We start from the raw sequence: 22,935 nt of genomic DNA, 5'->3' as shown, positions 1-22,935 counted from the left end.
CTTGAGTGGCTGGACCCTCTCGGCTGGGCTGCTATCTTTTTTTGTAGCTTCTTTGGAACTTGGATTTTATTGTTGAGAAAGTGTAAAGGGCAGTGACAGGCAAAATATTCTCAGGACCTGGGGCATGTGATGAAAACCCAGTGTACCAGTCCTGCAGAACTTCCCTGTCGTCTCCTACCCTGAATGGCAGGGTAGATGCCACTTAGTCTTTCAGCTCTCTCCTGATCTGTGGACAGTTAGGGAGGGGGACACTCACCTGAAACGGAGGTGGAGAATTTCCCAGGATTAGGTGCCTTGGGTTTCAAAGTGCTTACAAAGTACCCTCTAATCCAAGGAAGCCCTGGACCACTCCTCACCAAAAGGATCCAACAGTGCCTAAAGCCTCCCCCGCACCCCCAGGTCCTCAGGCTCAACAGATACATGGCTCAGGAGAGTCAAGTAGTTTCAAATTGAAAGTGGAAGAAAGGAAACTGTGTCACCACATTCCCAGAATCACTCAAATTTATTTAATCACAGAAAGAACACTTCCACTGAACAACTGTCACCATCCTCATAACCAGTGTTTAGAATTAGAGGTTTGCAGAACATACTTTGGGAAATGCAGGTAAACATCCCCTTAGGAAGCATCTTTAATGCAAACCGACCTGTTTGGTAGAAGATATTTTCACAATGCAGGCTTTGGTTATGATCAGTGTTTCAAAGTAGTGCTTTTGATAAACCAACAAGGAAAATCACTGAAAAGGAAATAAAATTAAAACAAATGCTCTAACTTGACATGATGTTATCTGCATATTTTGAAAACAATTTCACTCTTTGGTAGGAATTTAGATGCAGACATACACAAATTTAATACTCAAAAGAGGTGAAAACTGGCATCAGGGTACTCTCTGCTCGCCAAGCTGAAAGAATGTTATTGAAGATTCCTTACATAAATGTTCCTTGACCTTTGAGTGAACCAGCAGGTCTTAAACATTGCATTAGCCAAAGCAAATTCCCATAGCAAATAAAGTTTTTAGATGAATGCATTAGATTTTTCCCTCTTCAGTGTAAAGAGGAATAGCCATCAACCATCATCAGGAGCAGCAAGTTAACATTTTCAGGTTGATTCTCAAAGATCACTGGGATTCTGATACAGAGTAAACATTGTGCCAGTTCTAAAAGAAAGACAGGGGTCTAGTAGTTGATGAAAAAAAAATGACTTAAATGCTTATTTTAAGATTGCTACCTGAAATAATCACTGTTCAAAATGCCAAGTCCCCATATGCTATGATCTTATAATGGTGGTGTGCCAGGTTTTAGGGCATCTGATGATGTGGGTCTCTTAAAATCCATTACAGAAATGGGTTGTTTCAAATAATTTTTTATTTGAAAAAAATTTTTACAGTGCACTATTGTGAGACTTCTGATAAAAATAAGATTATCAGTCTAGCAGAAGATTAACGATGGATTATTCTGCAATTTACGGATCTTTTCTTTTATTCATTCACTCATTCATTCATTCATTTCTTTATTTTGAGAGACTGAGAGACAGAGAGAGAGGGAGAGAATCCCAAGCAGGTTGGCTGACAGTGCAGAGCCTGACCTACGGCTCGATCCCATGACCCTGAGCTGAAATCAAGAGTCAGTGCTTAACCGACTAAGCCACCCAGGTGCCCCTACAGAGCTTTTTAGTTAAGACTTCAGGTACTTTGACATTTTCTAGATTGTCTCTGTACTTCTTCCCTCTTCAGGGTAGCATGAGAATGTACAGTGATTAAAATTTTCTAAACCATTCAAATGTCTGGTTTTCATTATTTATTTATGAAAACATCTGATCCACTTTATATTTCTTATCTATCTACATTTCAGAATTCCGTTTGTAGAAAAAGATTTAAAAGCCACACTAATTAGACCCCACTTTCTCAAGTGTTAAATGACAGGTCAATGACAAACTTTTTCATTCAAGTAACTGGGTTCTTCAGACAAATGTTAAAGTTCAAAAACACTAAGTAGCTCAAAAATGCTGGGAGTGTAGCATAAAAGCTATAATTTTGTTTACTTAAGCCTTTTACAAACGAAAAGGTCAGCGTTGAGGTGTTACAGAATTATGATAGTGCTATACGAGGGCTCTGAAAGAAAATGGTTCACCAAAGGCCAATAGTCACTTGAGCGCTGGCATTGCCACTGTGTGAATTAAGTAATTTTTTTATTCTCTTGTCCTCTGTTGAATGCTTTTAGCAGTTGCTAAGGATGAATCTGGTGAAAAATCAAGTACTCCAAATCCAAAATATCTTCTGGAGACTTCACCAAAGTAAATACCAAAACAAATGACTTCCAACATGATGGCTGCTCCTTCTGGTTTCTTCTGATTTTTGTGGCTCCATAAGCAGAACTCAGTGCACTTAGCTGTCACCCAATCCAGGAAAGGCAACCACAGCAGCTGCTGTCCACTCCATATTTGCTTCTTCCAAAAGAGAAGTAGTATAATGTAGTGGTTAAGGGCTTTTTAAGCAGGTAGTCATGATTCCAAATCTTACAATTTTCTAGACCTCTTCTAAGCCTCAATGTCTTCACCAGCAAAACAGTTGAACAGTCCTCCCTCACTGGCTTACCGTGAGGATGAAACGGGATAAGGTTTGGAAAGAACTAGTATGGTGTCTGGCATGTGATCATCAATGATGGATGTACCTGAAGATACACAGCCTCTCTCCTGAGTCTCTTCTCCTCTCCCTTTTCTCCTTGCACCAGAGACATGCAGAAAAGAAAGTGACGGACAAGGCATTGCACTTGCATTTTCTGATGCATCAAGACCTTCCTCCTCCTATCATCTGTTCTACAGTTGAAGGAGACAAGACTTTTTATAATCAGATGTTTCACGTCCTCTCAGCCTTATCTCCTGCCTCTTCTCCACCCCATGATGAGCTTTTCTCCAGCTGTCCACCCAAACACTCCGTGTAACTTCAAACGTTATGCAGGTTGTTTTCTCTGTCTAGAAGGCTCTTCTCAACTTGGGTCCACCAAAGTCCTATTCATCCTTTACCACAGATATACTTCCTTTGTGAATTTGGAGTACATCTTCATCAGCCTTCCAAGCTTCTCTCTCATCAGTACTCCCATTGCACATTGCTCTCAGCTTTCTTCTCAAGTCATGAATCATCTTGGAATTTCTTGATGAATTGCTAGGAGTGTCTCTCCTGGAACAGTGTGACTCTCTCCAGGACAGCACCCATCTCTTATGCTAGCAGGGTTTAGCCCAGTGTCTGGCACTTAGTGTTCAATAAGATGTCTGTAATTATAATAAATGGACTCTCCTCTTGTGAATTCCCCCATAAATCTCATCCTTTCCCATTCACATTCACATCAAGTCTCCCATAATCTCTATTTTGATGTTCGCTGCTCTGAAAACATAAAAGATACAATATATGTGTGCATCAAATCAACACTTTGTACACCTTAAACTTACACAATTATGTGCCGACTGTATCTCAATAAAGCTGGAAAAAATAAATCAACAAATCATGAAAGACAGCCACTCACACCCTGCCTCAGTTTGGCTCTCCCAAAAGCAGACTCTGAAACAAGGATTTTTAATGCAAGCAATTTATTTGAGGTAATTGAGGTAATCCCCAAAACACCAAAGGGAAAGTGGGGTAAGTGAGAAAAGGAAAAGGAAGCAGCAAATAAAAGTGAATCCCACTCGGTGCCAGGTGTGAACTCCTATGAGAAAACAGTGTGAAAGAGAATTTTCTTACCTGAGCTCAAGAATTCACCCACCACCTCTACCAGTCACTTGGGAAGACTGCTCCTGGAGAATGTCAATTCCTTGGTCCTTCCACTTGCCACATGCCATTGCAGGGTAGTCACCCTTGGCTTGGAAGAAAAGATCAGGCAGATTTGGCCTAACTGAAGTGTGGAGGCTTGCCTGAGAAATAAGAGCAGGGCACCAATAGCAGCATACCTCTCAGGCACTGGCTTCCCCTTGGAAGCTTTGGTTTAGCCCCATCAGCAGTAAGGCCCCTATTTCAACCCACAAGCATAGTGACCAATGTGGAGTTTAAATAGCAAAAATTTTCTTCCCAAAGATAGCAAGGCGACATGAAAGAGGAAAAAGGATTTTTACAACAGCTGCTCCTTATTTATACGTTGCTGCTAGGATTGTGAACTAGAAAAATACATAAATGGATCATCTGGAGAAGAATGTTTCTTGCAGACAGAGAAGACCCTCTCACATTCTCTGCTCTCAAGGGAAGAATCTATTCCTTTGATGATCTAGTCCAGTATTTAAATGTCCTTGACTCTGAGCAATGAAAATAGCTTACATTTACTGGATGTTTACTGTGCATCAGGATGCAAAGCTGAGCTCATTTAATCCTCCCAACAACCTCATAATTACTGTTATATCTGATATTTTTCACATCAGAAAACCAAAGTCAGATAAGTTAAGGAATCTGTCCAAAGTTATAGACTGCAGGTAAGTGTTTGGAGACGGGACTCTAACCCAAGTCCTTTTGAATCCAGTATTCATATCCTTCACTTATATTCATTAAGTTCATTATCCCATGTCCTTCACAAAGAGAAAGATCCAGTTAGTCAGCATTTTCCATATAACTCTTCTTCAAATACCCCCTCTTTAAGCTAAATTATATCCATTTATTTAGCTGTTCCTAATATAACTTATCTTTTTAAATGTATTTATTTATTTTGAGGGGGTTGGGGCAGAGGGAGAGAGAGAATCCCAAGCAGTCTCTGTGCTGCCAGCACAGAGCCGGATGTGGGGCTAGATCCCACAAACCATGAGATCATGACCTGAGCTGAAATCAAGAATTGGATGCTTCACTGAGTCACCCAGTCGCCCCCCAATATAACTTATTTCCCTGTCTTTTACTCATGTATGTTTCTGTCTCCCAACCTCTTAATTTTATATATTCTTCAATAAAATATGTCAAAGTGCTGCGTGTACAGACCTCATCTAATTCCTGGCAAGTCCATAAATCACAAAACTATTATTGAAAATTATCCATAAGCATTTATGTTTAAATCTTAAATTATGCTAGCCAAATAAAAGCATCATGAAATTACTCCCAGATAAAAAAAATTACAGCATGTGGGACATAAAGCAATTCTGAAGCAGAGTAAATTCATTACAATCTTGAGAATAAATGGCGCTTTGGGTGGTGAAAGTGTTCTGATTATGCTCATAACCAGGCTTCATTCTTCAACTAGCACATTCAAGGAAAATTTTGTCTTAAATTTGATTTATGTTTGCAAACATGTGGTGAGCTCTTTCAGCAAGTATCTTTCCCCAGATTCCTTAAACTGGCACAGTTTCTATGAAGTTTATTTTGCTTCTTTGCAGTCACCATCTAGGGCATATGATATATATAGTGTGGCAAGTCTCAATTTTTCTTCAAGTTTCCCTTTATTACCGTCGCTCTGTGGGCCTTAAATTTCAGCAGTGTCCAAAATTGTAACTGTATACTAATCAAAGCCATTAATTTTTATATATTACTTTTTTAACTCCCTGTATTAGAACCAGAATGTAAGGCTTAATGGCGGAAAGCACGAGCATGGGTGTCTGTGTATGGTGCTCGTCACTCATTCTTCTATGGCCCTGAATAAGGTGAGAGGGGCAGTCACCTGCCCCTTTCTGACCTGAGTGACTTTTGGTCCATATGTTGGCTTTCTCAGTTTGCCCTTCCAGATTTGCCTTTCTCCATAGTGCCCTGTGCCCATATGGCTGACCTGCATAGACTCTAGCAGTGAGCTCCCTCACCCTCTGCCTTTCAGTTGAGTTGGTGCAATGGGGAACACTGATTCATCTGTAGGTCAGTTTCTAACATCATCATTCATGCAAGTTTATTCAATTCATTCACGTGTCACATTCTGTACTTGTCACTGGAGAGTCAACAGTTGCTAGGTAAATGTACCATTTATGTCTCGTGATCCTAACATTTTCCTTTTGGAAGCCCATATTGAAAGTATTTTTCTACTGGGCTGTATTTATTAAGTAATTTTACACTTGTAAAAAGTAATCAAAGGCCACCAATAGATGAATGGATAAACAAAATATTGCCTATATACACAACAGAATATGACTCAGCCATAAAAAGGAATTAAGTACTGATAATTGCTACAGTGTGGATGAACCTCAAAAATATTAGGCTAAGTGAAAGACATAAAAGTTCACATATTATGTGACTCCATCTACATGAAATATCTAAAGTAAATAAATCCAAAAAGACAAAAAGTAGATTGGTGGTTGCCTTGGGTTAGCGGGATCAGGAAGTGAGAAGTGACTACTTAATGGGTATGAGATTTTGTTCGGGGTGATAAAAACATGTTTTGTAACTACTAGGAGGAAGTGTTTCCACAACATTATGAATGTAGTAAGTGCCAATAAATTATACACTTTAAAATGGTTAATTTTATGTTATGTGAATTCACCTCAATCAAAAGAATTAATCAACAGTAAATTTAGTGGCCAATCATCATTCTATCAGCAGAGATAACCAGAAGTTACTCTCTTAATATGAGTTGATACCAGCTAAAAGCAAAACAAAACAAACAAAAAAACTTGTTTCAATTTGTCCATAAACTAATCGTTTATCCTTATTAATCAGACAGCTTTCTAACTACTGGTTTCTATATTTAAATTATCTTTAAACCAATAAATGAAGTACTATTGAGAGGTAACTCAAGTATTCCAGGTACTATACTATGTTTTATTATAAATTCATTATATTAACTTTTTGCCTCGTATAATAAAACCAGCTATGATAATAATAAAATGATGAAAATCCACAACATAACATCACTATCAACATCTAATACTTACTGAGCCTTTAAGTATTGCCAGGAATGGGTGAAGTGCTTAACAAGCATCATTTCATTCATACCTCACATTTTACTCACATTATTTCATTACAATAGTAACATGGGAAGTACTTATTACCCTCATTTTCAGATGATGACACAGATGCAGAGGTCAGATAACTTGATCAAGATCAAAATCCAGTAAAAAGCAAAGCCAAGGTCTAATCGAGCAGTCTGTCTCCTGCAACCCATGTGGTTAATCCATGTTGTTATACACAAAGCTTTGGTAGATTTACTAAGCTATGTTTAGTTTCCCTGATGGCAGGCAATTCAAGCATTAACAAAACTGAATACCTCAGCCAAAAAATAAAGGCTGGACCACATGGTAAACCAGAGATCTACAAAAGCCCAGACTTGGTATGTTGACCACTTGATATACCCAGATAATGTTTCCTTTTTTTAAAAATTAAAATATAGTTGACACACAAGGCTATGTTAGTTTCAGGTGTCCAACATAATCGTTCAAAAGTCTATACCTTATGCTATTCTCAACACAAGTCTAGCTACCATCTGTTACCATCCAATGCCATTACAACACCACTGACTATATCCCCTCCTATGCTGTACCTTTTCTTCCCATGATTTATTCATTTCATAACTGGAAGCCTGTACCTTTTAATCTTCCTTATGCATTTTGCCCTTCCTCCCAACCTCCTCCCCTCTGGCAACCATCAATTTGTTTTCTGTATTTATGTGTCTGCTATGCTTTGTTTTGTTTTTCAGATTCCACATGTAAGTGAAATTACATAGTCCTTGTCTTTCTTTTATTTCTCTTAACATAATACCTTCTAGATCCACTCATGTTGTTACAAATGGTAAGATTTCATTCTTTTTTATGCTGAACAATATTTCTTTGTATATATATATACCACATCTTCTTTATGCATTCTTCTATTGGTGGACACTTGGGTTGCTTCCATCTCTTGGCTACTGTAAATAATGCTACAGTAAACACAGGGGTGCATATATCTTTTTGATTTAGTGTTTTATTTTCTTTGGGTAAATACCCAGTAGTAGAACTAGTGGAGCATATGGTATTTCTATTTTTATTTTTTTGAGGAGCTTCCATTCTATTTTCTACGGTGGCTGCATCAATTTACATTCCCACCAATAGTGCATGAGAGGGTTCCCTTTTCTCCACCCCCTTGCCAACACTTATCTTTTGTCTTTCTTATTCTAGCCATTCTGACAGGTATTAGGTGATATCATGGTTTTGATTTGCATTTCCCTGATGATTAATGATGTTGAGCATCTTTTCATGTGTCTATTGGCCATCTGTATATGTTCTTTGGAAAAATACCTATTCAGGTCCTCTGCCCATTTTTTAAAAATTGAAGTATAATTAGCCCTGCCCATTTTTTAATTGGATTTTTTATGTTTGCTTAGTTGTAGAAGTTAACTATCTATTTATTGGTTCTTTTCATAAGTTCTTGGTATCCTTATCAGATATATCATTTGCAAATATCATCTCCCATTCAGTAGCTTACTTTTTAATTTTGTTGATGGTTTCCTTCACTGTGCAAAAGCTTTTTATTTTGGTGTAGTCCCAGTAGTTTATTTTTGCTTTTGTTTCCTTGGCCTGAGGAGACTTATCTAGAAAAAAAAAGCAGAACAGATTACTACCTATGTTTTCTTCTAGGAGTTTTATAGTTTCAGGTCATACATTTAAGTCTTTAATCCATTTTGAGTGTATTTTAATGTGTGGTGTGAGAAACAGGTCCAGTTTCATTCTTTTGCATGTAGCTGCCCAGCGTTTCCAGCACCATTTATTGAAAAGACTGTCTTTTCCTCAATGTATATTCTTGCCTCTTTTGTCATAGACTAATTGACCATATAAGCATGGATTTATTTCTGGGCTCTTATTCTGTTCCATGGATCTATGTGTTGTGCCAGTGCCAATACCATACTGTTTTGGTTATTATTGTAGTATATCTTCAAACCTGGGATTGTGATATCTCCAGCTTTGCTCCTCTTTCTCAAAATTTGTTTTGGTTATTCAGTGTCTTTTGTGGTTCCATACAAATTTTAGTATTATTTGTTCTGTAAAAAATGCTGTTGGTATTTTGATAGGGATTGCATTGTATCTATAGATTGCTTTGGGTAGTATGGACATTTTATGTATAGTTGTTCTTTTTTTAGTGTTTATTTATTTTGAAAGAAAGAGAGAGAGGGAAGGAGAGAGAGAATCCCAAACAGGCTCTGTGCTTTAGGTGCAGAGTCTGACATGGGGCTTGATCTCAGGAATTATGAGATCATGACCTAAGCTGAAATCAAGAGTTGGATGCTAAACCAACTGAACCATCCAGGCTCCCCTATATAGCTGTTCTTTAGTCTTAAACATGCAAGCCTTTAAAATATTGAGGATAATATACCCAAACTAGGAAATCTATTAAAAATGGCCCCTTAAGAAATATGTTTTTTTTAATTTTAATATTTATTTATTTTTGAGAGAGACAGAGCATGAGCAGGGAAAGGGCAGAGACAAAGGGAGACACAGAATCTGAAGCAGAGAATCTGAAGCAGGTTCTAGGCTCTGAGCTGTCAGCACAGAGCCCGACGTGGGGGTTGAACTCATGAACAGTGAGATCATGACCTGAGCCAAAGTCAGACACTTAACTGACTGAGCCACCCAGGCACCCCTAAATATTAAATACACAAAAATAAACTCAAAATGGATTAAAGACTTAAATGTGAGACATAAAACCATAAAATCCTATAAGAAAGCACAAGCAGCAATTTCTCTGATATCAGCCATAGCAACATCTTTCTAGATATGTCTCCTGAGGCAAGGGAAATAAAAGCAAAAATAAACTATTGGGAATACATCAAAAAAAGTCTTCTGCATAGCAAACACCAACAAAACTAAAAGACAACCTATGGGATGGGAGAAGATATTTGCAAACAATGTGTCCTATAAAGGGTTGGTATCCAAAATATATAAAGAACATACAAAACTCAATACCAAAACTCCTGAAATAATCCAATAAAAAAAACTGATAGAAAACATGAACAGACATTTCTCCAAAGAAAACATACACATGGCTAACAGACACATGAAAAGATGCTCAACATCACTCATCATCAGGGAAATGCAAACCAAAGCTACAGTAAAACTACCTTACATCTGTCAGAATGGCTCAAATCAAAAACACAAGAAATAATAAGTGTTGGCAAGGATGTGAAGGGAAAGGAACACCATGTACTGTTGGTGGGAATACAAACTGGTACAGCCACTGTGGAAAGAAGTATGGAAAAAAGTTCCTCAAGAGATTAAAAATAGAACTACCTTGTGATCCAGCAATTGCACTCCCCAAAAATACAAAACACTAATTCAAAGGGATACATACACTCCTATGTTTATTGCAGCACTATTTACAATAGCCAAGATATGGAAGCAGCCCAAGTGTCCATCAATAGACGAATGGCTAAAGATATGGCATGTATGTGGTATGTATGTGTGTATACATACAATGGAATATTACTCAGCCATAAAAAAGAATGAAATCTTGCCATTTACAACAACATGGATGGAGCTAGAGAGTATAATGTTAAACAAGATAAGTCAGTCAAAGACAAATACCATATGATTTCACTCATATGTGAAATTTAAGAAATAATCAAATATAAAAAAGAGACAGAGAGAGACAAACCAAGAAACAGACTCTTAACTATAGAGAACAAACTGATGGTTGCCAGAGGGTAAGTGGGTGGAGGGATGGGTGAAATAGGTGATGGGGATTAAGAGTACACTTATTATGGGGTGCCTGGGTGGCTCAGTTGGTTAAGCATCCAAGTTCGGCTCAGGTCATGATCTCATGGTTTGTGGGTTTGAGCCCCGCGGTGGGCTCTGTGCTCACAGCTCAGAGACTGGAGCCTGCTTTGGATACTGTGTCTCCTTCTCTCTCTCTGCCCCACCCCCCACCCCCACTTGTCCTCTTTCTCAGTCTCTCAAAGATAAATAAACGTTAAAAAGAGTACACTTACCATGATAAGCACTGGGTGATTTATAGAATTGTTGAGTCACTATATTACAAAACTAATATAACACAGTATGTTAACTATACTGGAATTAAAATTTAAAAATAAATAGATAAGTAAATAAATAAATATTTAAAAATTAAAAATTAAAAAACAACAACAAAAATATGTCAACCCTTTGGAGATGCTCTTGATGCTGGTGAATAAAGAACTGTGATAGATGTTGCTCCCAGGATAGTCCCTGGAGTTCACTGACTGTTCTTGTGCTGGTAAGGAGTCTATGAAATTCTAAGTTCCTGTTTTGCTCACAAGCCCCTTCTAAGAGACACCTTTTGCAAGCAGTTGCTGTGATTCACACCATATATGCTGAATGAAACCTGGTACTTTGGCCTCAGACAAGAGTGTCCAAGTTAAAGGCTAAGTTACCACACAGTTTGATGTGGAGGAGGCCACGCCTTTGAAGTGGCTTGCATGAACCTTGCCAGGTCAGGAAATTCACTGTGGTTACTGACAAATAGACCACAACATATTATTTTTCTCTCAGAAGTACTAATTCTAGTTGGGGAAATTTGGGGACCCAGAGTGACTATATAGTTGGTCCCTTACATTCTTGCAATAAAGTCTCATTCCCTACTTTAACTTTTAGATATATTTATTCCCCAACTAAAGAAAAATTAAAAAACAAACACAAGAACAGGTACAATTAAAAGAAGAATCCTGAAGTAGACAAAAAATTGGGGGAATGGAGAAAAGGAGATAAGAGACCTTTAAATGGTAACAATTATTACTTTTTGAATATTAATATTGAACTCCTTGTTCATTTTATAAGGGATACTTAAAATCAGATCAAACTTTCCAAGTCTAACAAAAGGAATTCAGAGTGGGAAAATAGTCTCTGTTGTTCTATCCTTTTCCAGAAGAATCTAAGAAAATCAGAGAACTCAAGACATGACCAAAGAATATGACATCTTAAAAACTTTATTTCCCCCCAACTTCATCAAACTTTTTATAAGCTCACCTTGGTGTCAGCTAAAACATCCCTATTTTGACTGAACAGGCCCATCCAATTCCCCCATCTGTAAATTCAGCTCATGTTCTCAGAACAGGATTTCTCCTCCCTTCGGCCTTCACCTTCCATTGAATACCCTCTACTACATTTCTCCAAAATCCCTATAACAAATATTAGCTCACATACAAGGAAAGCAAGCAGAGTTTCAAAATGGGCCAGGGGCGGCATCCGTAAAAATAGCTCTGAGGAACAACACTCCTTTATCCAATAAAAACACAAGCAGAATTCAGAATAGTTATACTGTGGGATTTGTACATCTATCTGCTCTTTGAAAAGGTAAAATAAACATGAAAAATTCCATAAAATCCTAACTGAAAGTCACCTGCCCATCACCACCACTCTCCTTTCCAATAAACACTTGTTGGCAGAAGCAGGAGAGAAATCGAAGTTTCTTGCCTCTGAAGTGACAAGTACATTCTTTCCTCATTCGCCAAGCTGCTTTTCTCCCTCTGAAGCTCCAGCTGTTCTCAAAACCCAGACATCGTTCCCTTCACTGGCTGGCCTCTGGCTCTAACCCTCAGCCAGGGCTGCATCTCCCTGAAATCTCTTGGGGACACTAACAGCCAGGACTTGGAAGAGGGTGCCTATTTAAAGCGAGTTGGGTTTTTGGCGGGGAGAGAAAGAGGGAGAGAAAGGGGGAGAGATGAATGGGAAACACTGTGTGTCAGCACAAGAACTCAAACAATTGTGTTTGGACAATGCCTGATGCTCTGATGCTGCCAAGTGATGGCTGATGATTCTCATAGTGCTTTCCAGACTTTGACTGTGGGATTCTTTTTCACTGTTGTTCACACCCTGGGACCCCCAAGTTCTGGTGTGGAAAATAAAAAGTGCTCAGAAGATAGGTATATCTATTATGATTATATTTTCTTTCAGTTATATGAATGAGAAGATCCATAGGACCATGGGATACTTTGGGGGGTGGGGGTGGGAGATCTTAAACCCATTCATTTATATAAATAAGCTCCACAAAGGACACTATGAATTAATTCTTCCTCAGATATTATAAACAGTGTATTGTTTATGTGTCTCTCAATTAACAATATTCCACTCTTGGCCATAAGTATGATAGAGGTGGGAGAAAATGGATACAAAAGCACATTTGTTCACTTCCAAATTGCAGGAAATCAACAATCAGAAGAAAAGGCAAATACCTGCCATTTTTTAGAAATTCTGGTTTTTTAATCAAGTCAAAGCTATCCTATGTCCAGACTATTCTGACTTGATAAGTAACCAAGAATTCTTTTTTTAACTCCACATATAGCTGTTAACCACTGTCTGCAGTGATTCTTGAAAGTACAACACAATGTCAACCTGGCATTACATTAAGAGATGGTAGCTAACCACTAACCAGCTGAATCAGTTAGAGCTCACATTTGGTGACGTGTGAAGAGGGATCTAAAACCAGACAGGTTTAAACATGATTGTAGTCTATTTCTTACCCTTATAAAAGTATGACTGCACACGATCCGAAACTAGGAATTCTGGCTCTGTTTGTTCCACCACCCCAAGGACATTTCTGTCATCTACATGGTCCAGGATGGTCTTCACTTTAGCCAGTGAGAAAGGGGAATAAAGGGGGTGGTGGGGGTGGGGGAGTCCACTACTTGTCTTTAATAGCATGACTCAGAATTTGCACATACCCTTTCCACCTACATCCCATTAACCATAATGTGGTCACATGGCTATTGTCTGAAATATGTCTTTATTTTGGGCATTCATATGACAGTTAAATATCAAGAATTCTATTAACTTAATACAGGAATCAGCAAACTATACCTGTGGGCCAAATCTGGCCCACTGCCTGGTTTTAAGTGACCTACAAGCTAAGAAAGATTTTTACATTTTAAAATGGTTGGGGGAAAAAATCAAAATTAGAATAATACTTCATGATGTGAAGATTCTGTGAAATTCAAATTTCAGTGTCCACAAATAAACTTTTATTAGAAAACAGCCATACTCACTCATGTAAGTATTGTCTACAGCTTCTTTCATGCTGCAAGAGTAGAGTTGAGTAGTTGTGACAAAGACCACATGGCCCACAAGGCCTAAAGTATTTACTATCTGGCCTTTTTTAACAGAGTTTTCTTACCCCTGCTTTAGAAAAAACAAACAAACAAACAGGAATTGGTGGATAACTAGCTAATTTGGCCATACCAAAGTAATAAAATTGGGAGTAGAGGAGGGTGGGTTTTTAAAGGGGCTGTAAATGAGTCCTATTTCTTTAAAAGTTCTTAAAATTGTTGGAGCAACTAGGTGGTTCAGTTGTTTAATCATCTGACTTTGGCTCAGGTCATGGTCTTGCAGTTTGTCAGTTTGAGTCCCAAGTGGGGCTCTGTGCTGACAGCTCAGAGCCTAGAGCCTACTTCAGATTCTGTGTCTCCCTCTCTCCCTGCCCCTTTCCCACTTTCACTCTGTCTCTCTCCCAAAAATAAACATTAAAAAAGTTCCTAAAATTGTTGAATTAGTTATCCATTTATATTTTAAATATTATCCCCAAACTTAGTGGTTTAAATAGTAATCATGTATTATTTAGTTTCTATGGGTCAGGAATTCAGAAGTTGCTCACCTGGGTGGCGCTGGCTCAGAGACTCTCATAAGGTTGTAGTTAGGGTACTGGCAGACACTGCAGTTTCATCTGATGGCCCGACTGGGGCTGAAGGTACCACTTCCAGATTGCTCACTCATATGGCTGTTGGTGAGTGAGGTCTCAGTTCCTCACCACATGGGCTTCTAGCCTGGATGCTAGCTTCCTCCACACTGAATTATCTGAGAGAGAGAAAACAAGAAATAGAGATAGAGGAGGGGAAAAAAACTAGCAGGTAGTCACAGTATTTTTTATATCTAGTCTTCAAAGTTTCACATGTCACTTCCATTAAATTCTTTTCATTAGAAGAGATTCACTAAATCCACTCCAGCCCACACTTAGTAGACAAGGAATTAGTTTCCATCTATTGAAGAGAAACATCAAAGAATTTGTGGTCATTTTAAAACAATCACAATAGCATCTGAGAGAAAAAAGTAAATAATTCATCTTCAGATAATGCTAGGGACATGAGACTAATGATTATGAGATAAGTATAAATTATTTAAGCAGGAAAAAATAATATTAAGCCTTATATTAGAGATGGAAATTGTTATGTTAGAGATGGTTTTCGCTCTCTTCCTTATGCTAATCAGCTGGTAGTAGTTGCCTGGAGTACTATGTTGAGAAAATTCTGACTGATAGATATCAAGTCCACATATTTTCTATCATTAGAGTAAAACTCAAAAGTTTTAAACAATGACAATTTGGAGAAAAAGCAGTATGTGAGGCACATTCAAGTCTTCAGAAAGGTTATGAAACCATACCTGTTAGGCAACTTTCTCAGGATGTTTCTCTAGAATACTGGATCCCATGAGATCCCTTGTCTCTCCATCAATCCTTTCTTCCACCAAGCCTTCCTTCCACGAACAAGTAACACTTACGTGTTACTCTGGCCACTGGAGCTAAAATAGGGAACAAAATAAATGCCTCACCTTCATGGTAAACTAGGTATTTCTGTCTTCTGCAAAAAGTCTTCATTTTTCTACTCTTTTCCAAAAGTCATATGTTTTATTTCTCATTACTATCTAGTTACACTAACTAATGTAGATCAATACCATGTAATAGCGATGATTTTTCAGGTTTCTGGTCACTGAATTGCAGGGTTTTTCAGAGTATGTGTCACAGAAGTATCTCCCCTGAGCATTATTAATAGGTGTAACTTGAATAGAAGGGCTTGATGATCACATAAGATTGGAAAATTCCAGATTACACAGAGTTAAACAGTTTTCTCTACTGTAGGCAACTTTAATGGACCCATGAATCACCAGGATAAAGATGGTGTAACATGCTGTATTTCCAAAAGTTACTTGAGTTTAAAATCCTGCGTGTTTGTTTTGTTTTGTTTTTACAGAATGCTTGTGGCCTGACAAATGCAGCTGGAGATACAAAGTCACTGTTTATCTCCCTTTCAGCCACATCAGTTCTCTTATGTTTCCCTAAGACCTTAGCATTCAATGAGACACATAAATGTCCATTATTACAGTAATACACAAATCCTAACTGGAAAAGAAATAGTGACAATTATTCTCATAGAATAATTCTTTAATATCTGAGTACTTCAAAGCAATACAAGTATTTTAAAACACATAACATAAATATATAGAATGTGCATCCATATATTTATGTAAAGATGGGCGTGTGTGTGTGTGTGTGCACGTGCGTGTGTATTTTGGAGTCAAAACAGCTTTCCAAATTACCTGGAAATATAATTTATTAAGTTCACATGGTATGTCAGATACTTGTAGGCATTAAATACAATGATGAACAAGAGAGGATGCTTTACAAATGTTAAGTCATTAATGTAGTTAATAGCTCAGAAGATTTGAGGACAAAAATCATTAAACACATTATTATCATAGCAGACACTTTGTAAATAGAAGTACAAGATACAAAAAAGAGGCTATATCAAGGGCTCTGCCTCATTTAGCATTTGTGTGTACTGTATGTAGCAAAAAACTGATGCCAGTGGCTTAACCATAGAGCCTCACATAATTCGCCTCACATAAAAAGAAGTGCAGAGACAAGCAGCCCAGTGGTTAGTTCCATGGTGTCATCAGTGTCCCTGGATCCCACTTCCTTTTCATTCCTCATTCTCATTATATAGCTAATTCCTCATCCTTGCTGTGGGGTCTCCCAAGTTGGATGTTACTTTCAACCTAACTACCTGTTTTCCAGGCAAGAACAAGAAGGAAAGAAGAGTAAAGGAGTTGAATCTAGCATTTTTGTCAATTATTTCATCAGCCGAAAATGTCATGTAGCTACTCCAAACTGTAAGCAAGTCTGGGAAAGTATTTTAGCTGAATCTGTGGAACTCACTGAGGAATTTGGTTTCTGTTAAACATGAAAAAAGAATGAATATTTGGTAGTCCACTCACCGTGTCTTTTTTCAGACTCTTACATAGTCTGTGAGGGTCAAAGAAGGAAGAAGCTAATAATAATGTTTTTAAAATAGATACTCTTGTTTCTTTCTAAATCATCTCCATTTATCATACTTCTAACCTCCAAATAACTTTACATTAGCAATGTACTTTTGTCATAAACACAAACTTTTATGGAATTCCTACTACTTCCTTTGAATACCAATGAAATAAATGTGAAAATAATTTCCATTAAATGTTTGAAATTTTCAACTTTACTATGTTAAGAAATGGTGGCTGACTTCTGTTTTTGTTTGAACTGTTTTGGGCCAGCAAAAATAATTGTTCACATTGGCAGAAGTAGAACATTTGCCAGCATGAAAAAGCACTAGTTAGAATAGCATTTAGCATACCATAACATATATTTTCTTACTTTCATAAATCTAGTTTAAAACCTTAATTTTTTATAGCTGTGGCCTCAATACTTCAGAATTTTAACTTTTTTTTCAACTTTGTAGCATATAAAAGTACATGTGTGAGCTTATAATGCCAAGAAAAGGTTTCTTAACGTTATTGCATTTCTACTTGGAATTCTGGCTTCATTTTGGGCAGACCAAGCCGAATGCCTTCTTATCCAGAACACAGAAATACATTATTATAGTCACTAATCTCTCTGCTAATGCCTCAAAATTCTCTTTGACTTTCTTTGACACCCAAAGAGTACTTTTCATTCCTTTCTTTTTTCTTTCTTTCTTTTTTTTTTTTAGAGTACCAATTCCATGTTACCAACATTCTAATACTCATCTCCTACAAATGGCTGGTGGTACAGGTACTGGGTAATTCTCACTTTTTATTAAACTCAGGTACTGGTATCAAATTCTTATGTCTAATGAACCCAATATGGTTCCTGGAAAATGTATTCGCCCCAAATGCAATGAAGCAAAACACCATCTACGAAGACTATAATTCAAGTTACTCATAAAAGTACATGTTTCCCAATATCCCACCATAGGAAAATGGTTTAACATACATAATACAATGAACTAGTATATTGTGGTGTAAAATGATAATGATAAAGACTGTGACATGGGAAAATGTTTATGATTTAATATTAAGCAGATTGCAACTCAAGGAAAATGAATGCGTTAGACAAAAACTAGAAGGTAATATGTAATAATGAAAACAATTGTGGTAGAAGGTCTATAGTATATATTTTTTTCAGTTCCTTAATTTGTTTCCATACAGTCTGATTATTCTTCAATGTGCATGTATTATTTTCATAATTAAAAAATGGGGAATAAAAATAATTTTTTAATGAAGAGATATTATGAGAGTGTGTGGTGCTCTCTACATCTGAACATCCCCTAAGTGCTCAGTGCTAACCTGGATGACTTAGTAGTACAGCTGTATGCTTATAAAAAAAAAAAAAAAAATCCCTTCTTTGTCCTTCTTCACTGCTATTTACCTCTGTCAGATAATCTCATAGCTCCATGGACATTTGACCACCCACAACACAAGAATAACTTCCTTTCTGCCTTTGGCTGGTAGCACACATGAATTGCTAATCCTTTCTTAAACCTCTAGGTGAGCTTCAAATTCTCATGGGACTCATATTTCCTCTAAAGGGCTTACTCCATAAAGAGCCATTCCCTCCATAGAGCTCTTTTCTGATTGTTCCTCACAAACAGTTAAGTGTGAAAAATGATGACCACTGCCCCTCTTTGTTACCTCTGTCTATCCTTTGGCCTGACTTTTAAGGTAAGGGTACCACCAGGTTTTTTTTTTTTTTTTTTCCAACCTTTTGTAGCAAGACTGAGAGGGAAGGGGTGAGTTTTACTGGACACTAGTGGAAGGCTCCTATAACACCCACATAAAGAGGTAATGTGGGAAAGCCAAAGCAAGCAGAGTGATTTAAAACCAACTGGAATACAGCCAGGAAAGAAGTTAACACCCTAGGCTTTCCATGAACTTTTCTACTGTGAGTCCTAAGCCAGAGGATCCTTCATGATCAGAAATTATTGGAAACCCAGTTTCAAACTCACTGGAAAAATGATACAAGAAATGCCTAACAGGGAAGGTTTTACTTAGATTACTTGATTAATTAATGACCACATTTCAACAACTCAAGGTTACTTTGTGGATGTAAATGTATGAGTAATACCCAAAACCACAAACCCAGGAGCAATAAAAGGCCTTAAGTTGAAAGTTCTACTGTCAGAATTATCCTGATTTTCCTCCGAGCAACTAGAGAGATGAAAATAAAGAAACCAACAGGAAAATTCATAAATCTGTGACTCTGGAAGGAGAAGGTCACATTCTATTGAGAAGGCGCTTCCCCTGGGTCCAGTAGGAACTGCTTTCTGCAATGCCTTGGGAAGTGAGTCCAGAGTAGAAAGGTTCTTTTCAACTTGTGTCTGGACTTGTCTACCTCTCCTGCTGGCTCACCCACACATTACCACAGTCTTTACCCCTGGTGAGCTCCATATGCCAAACCATCTCTGGAATAGAACTACACTTCCAATGAACCTACCCAGCCTCCAAACAGCTCTCTAACCAGTGACGAATACCCAAGAGCCCAGTTAAACCCCCAATTTTTATTGACTCGGCACTGAAAGAAAACAGAATACACAAAATTATCAAGGTTCTTGTTAGTTATTTCCTTTTATTTTTTTAGTGTTTGTTTGTTTGTTTATTTTGAGAGAGAGAAAGAGAGAGAGACAGAGCATGAGCAGGAGAGGGACAGAAAAAGAGAGGGAGACACAGGATCCGAAGCAGGCTCCAGGCTCCAAGCTGTTGGCACAGAGCCCGACGCATACTCACGGACTGCAAGATCATGACCTGAGCCGAAGTGGACGCTTAGTTGACTGAGCCACCCAGGTGTCCCAAAGTTGTTGGTTAGTCCTCTGTATATGAGTTAGCCTTTCTCCTTGTTATGGGTTGAATTGTGTTCCCACCCCACCCTCCCCCCCTCTACAAATTCATATGTTGAAGTTTTCACTCCCAGTACCTTAGAATGTGACCTATTCGAGAATGGGTTGTTGCAGGTGTAATTGGGTAAAATGAGGTCATGCTGGAACAGAATGTGCCCTTTATCCAGTATGACCAGTGTCTTTATAAAAAGTGGAAATTTGGACACAAACACTCACAGAAGGAAGACAAGGTAAAGACACACAGGGAGAAGAGAGCCATCTGATTATAGAGACTGGAGTGATTCACCTGCAAGCCAGTTCCCGGAATCACTGATACAGAGCAGAAGCTAGAAGAGGTAAGGAAAGATTCTCCACTACAGACTTAAGAGAGAATATGGCCCCGCTGACACCTTGGTTTCAGACTTCCAGCCTCTAGAACTATGAGACAATAAATTTCTGTCGTTTAAGCCACCCATTTTGTGGTACTTTGTTATAGCAGCTCGGGGAAATTACTACCATGATCTATCGCCAAAATTTGTTTAATGATCTCTCCGCTGATTTGTTAAAGAACTGGAGGGGCGCCTGGGTGGCACAGTCGGTTAAGCGTCCGACTTCAGCCAGGTCACGATCTCGCGGTCCGTGAGTTCGAGCCCCACGTCAGGCTCTGGGCTGATGGCTCAGAGCCTGGAGCCTGTTTCTGATTCTGTGTCTCCCTCTCTCTCTGCCCCTCCCCCGTTCATGCTCTGTCTCTCTCTGTCCCAAAAATAAATAAAAACGTGGAAAAAAAAAATTAAAAAAAAAAAAAAAAAGAACTGGATACTACCTCCCTCTGAGAAACATTTGTTACTCACTTTAGCGTCATTCGTTCACTTTCTCATGTTCTGGGAGGAATTCCACTGGAGGATTTACCAAAACTTCTCAATTAACTTTACTTTTTATTCTCATTTAGAGCATCCTATATATAGAGCTAAAGTTAGATAAAACTAGGGTAAAATAACCCTAAATATTGGAAATTAAGTGGTTTCTTTCCCCCTCTTTACTGTTATGCATATTGAACCATCTAAACTTTCTCACAATAATGCAGAGTCTTATCTCTTTTAAATAAATGAGAGAGACTCCGTTTAGTATCTTGCCTAAGTGAAAAACAAAACTAGGATGTGAAGCAGTTCAATAATCAGTCATGTTCTTTCCCCGAAACTGAATGTACTGGCTTCTTTGTTTACTATGTCTTCATTTTAGAGGTCCTCAAGGTGATAAATGAGCATAGAGGGAAACTGTAGCCTAGAATATACTAAGGTGGTTATATATACTAAGTGGCTAGAAGCAGACCAGAAGTTCTACTTTGAACTGTTCTATATCTTTGATTAATTAAAAATGAGAAACTACCATCTTAAAACAAGTTCTCCCTGCTGGTAGACATTATTACTCAAAACACAGTAGGAAGAAATAACTAGATTTGGTGACCAAAAAAAGGGGGGGAGGAATTGCTTTAAATCAGTGTTAAATCAAGGTACATGAATTTTATGAATGGAAAATAATAGCCAAGAATTGAAAAGCAAAGGGTAGCATCTGTCAGACTTAAAAAAAAAAAAAAAAAAAAAAAAAGTGAGGACATGAGGAATGCCACTGGAGTCCTGAAATCACCTGAGGCAGGCCGACTCAAGTTTCTCGGCTTGTCAACACCATTAAGAGTCATAGAGGCTGATTTTATCCCACAAGGGCCTCTGTTTAATAGTCATGGGTGAACCCATTACACATGATTACCATAGCCTTATGATTCTTGTTTCCTTGTGAAAGTGTGTTTCCTGCTCTGAATCATCCTGTAATTTGCTCCATGGGGTTTCCATCTGTTTAGACCAAGTATGAAAAAGAACTGCCTGAATCACATTCTTAATTTGGTGCAATGACAATACATATAGCAATGTAGTAAGGTCATGTCACCAACTTTACACACATATATGCACGGGGGGAAATGCAGTGTCTTCTTATTTTAAAACTGATCTAATCTCCTATGCCAGTTAAAGACATCTCTTCCTGCTTAACAACTTCTTTCAGGTTAACTCTCTTTGGGGTAAGTTACCAATCTTTTTAGCACACGTCCTCTTCCCCTTTCTCCTTTCCAATATGTTGTCTGTGGGTATGTGAGAAATCATGTGATTTTAACTATTCAAGGAAGGAGTGTTTACATTCCTCACCTGTAGGTCTTTATGCCTTTTCTTAGTATGTGGGCTTATGAAGCAGTTGGATACAGTTTGGTCCCTGGGAATTCTATGATGACATCTACTGAAATGTGGCTGATCACTCCTAGCCCTACGGAGCATCATGCAGACACCCACTGCTGGAGTCAGTAGATACAGCCATTGGTTCTCAGGAAGTCCCCACACATTGCTGCCTCCTTACTGTGGGTCCATATCTCCAGTGCACTCATTGCCCTCACATGATCTGCAGTGTGGAATCAGGCACAAGACCTCAGGTTCATTCCTCTAGGCACCTTCCTCCATCTGTGTTTATTTCCTTCTCTCACCATGTTAGATATGACTCATGCCAAAGGCAAGGCTTTGCATAAAAATATGCACAAATAGCCCAGTCACTGTGCTTCCCCCATCCCTATCCAGATGGTTTTATAGCCTGTCCTCAAAACTCAAACCCAAAAGAAAAAATAACAAACTTGTGGAGATCCCACCAACCTGCTGCCCTACTTTCTCGTCTCTTCAAATATCTCATGCTTTCATCAGGTCTAACATACACATTATTTCATATTTTAACATTTACTTATATGGATCTTCATAGATATGTGCAAGAAATTCTCTGTGATAACCAAGAGCCTGCCAGACCATAGGGTGTAACAGCAATGAACATACCACTGCATGCATCCACAGGAGAACATTAGAGTATCTATCATTATATATCCTGACCTCTACTTGGTATGCACATTTCTAATGTCTGCCGTTCTGATAGCTTTAATAGGGCATCTCACTGTTGGCTTTAATTTCTTTGATTACATTTGAGATCTCTTTGGGAATTTGTTAGCCATTCAGACTTCCTGCTTTATACTGCCTTTTCATATCCTTAATGCATTTTTCATTGGGTTTGTGTTTTGTCATTGATGTTGTTGTTTTTTAATAAATATTTTATTATATTTAGAATTTTTAACCTGCACAATGATGTCTCTGATTTATGCAG

The 22,935-nt window shown here is 38.1% G+C and overlaps 1 protein-coding gene across 1 annotated transcript in view; it reads right to left on the bottom strand.

Moving 5' to 3' along the window:
• Positions 1–1,779: 1,779 nt before the first annotated feature.
• The window catches only part of COX18 (cytochrome c oxidase assembly factor COX18), a 90,311-nt gene continuing 69,155 nt past the window's right edge, over positions 1,780–22,935 (bottom strand). Inside the window, exons 10-14 of the transcript XR_015250413.1 lie at positions 15,251–15,388; positions 14,469–14,668; positions 8,340–8,445; positions 3,732–3,901; positions 1,780–3,377 (exon numbers count right to left, since the gene is read on the bottom strand). The gene's annotated coding sequence lies outside the window, so the exon portion shown is untranslated. The remainder of the gene's footprint in view (positions 3,378–3,731; positions 3,902–8,339; positions 8,446–14,468; positions 14,669–15,250; positions 15,389–22,935) is intronic.

Source organism: Puma concolor, chromosome B1 (assembly GCF_028749965.1).
Source record: "Puma concolor isolate L17-30 chromosome B1, mPumCon1.1.hap2, whole genome shotgun sequence".
NCBI classification, from domain to species: Eukaryota; Metazoa; Chordata; class Mammalia; order Carnivora; family Felidae; genus Puma; species Puma concolor.
The sequence above is the reverse complement of the archived record's forward strand: the minus strand, read 5'-3'. Positions and strand labels throughout refer to the sequence as shown.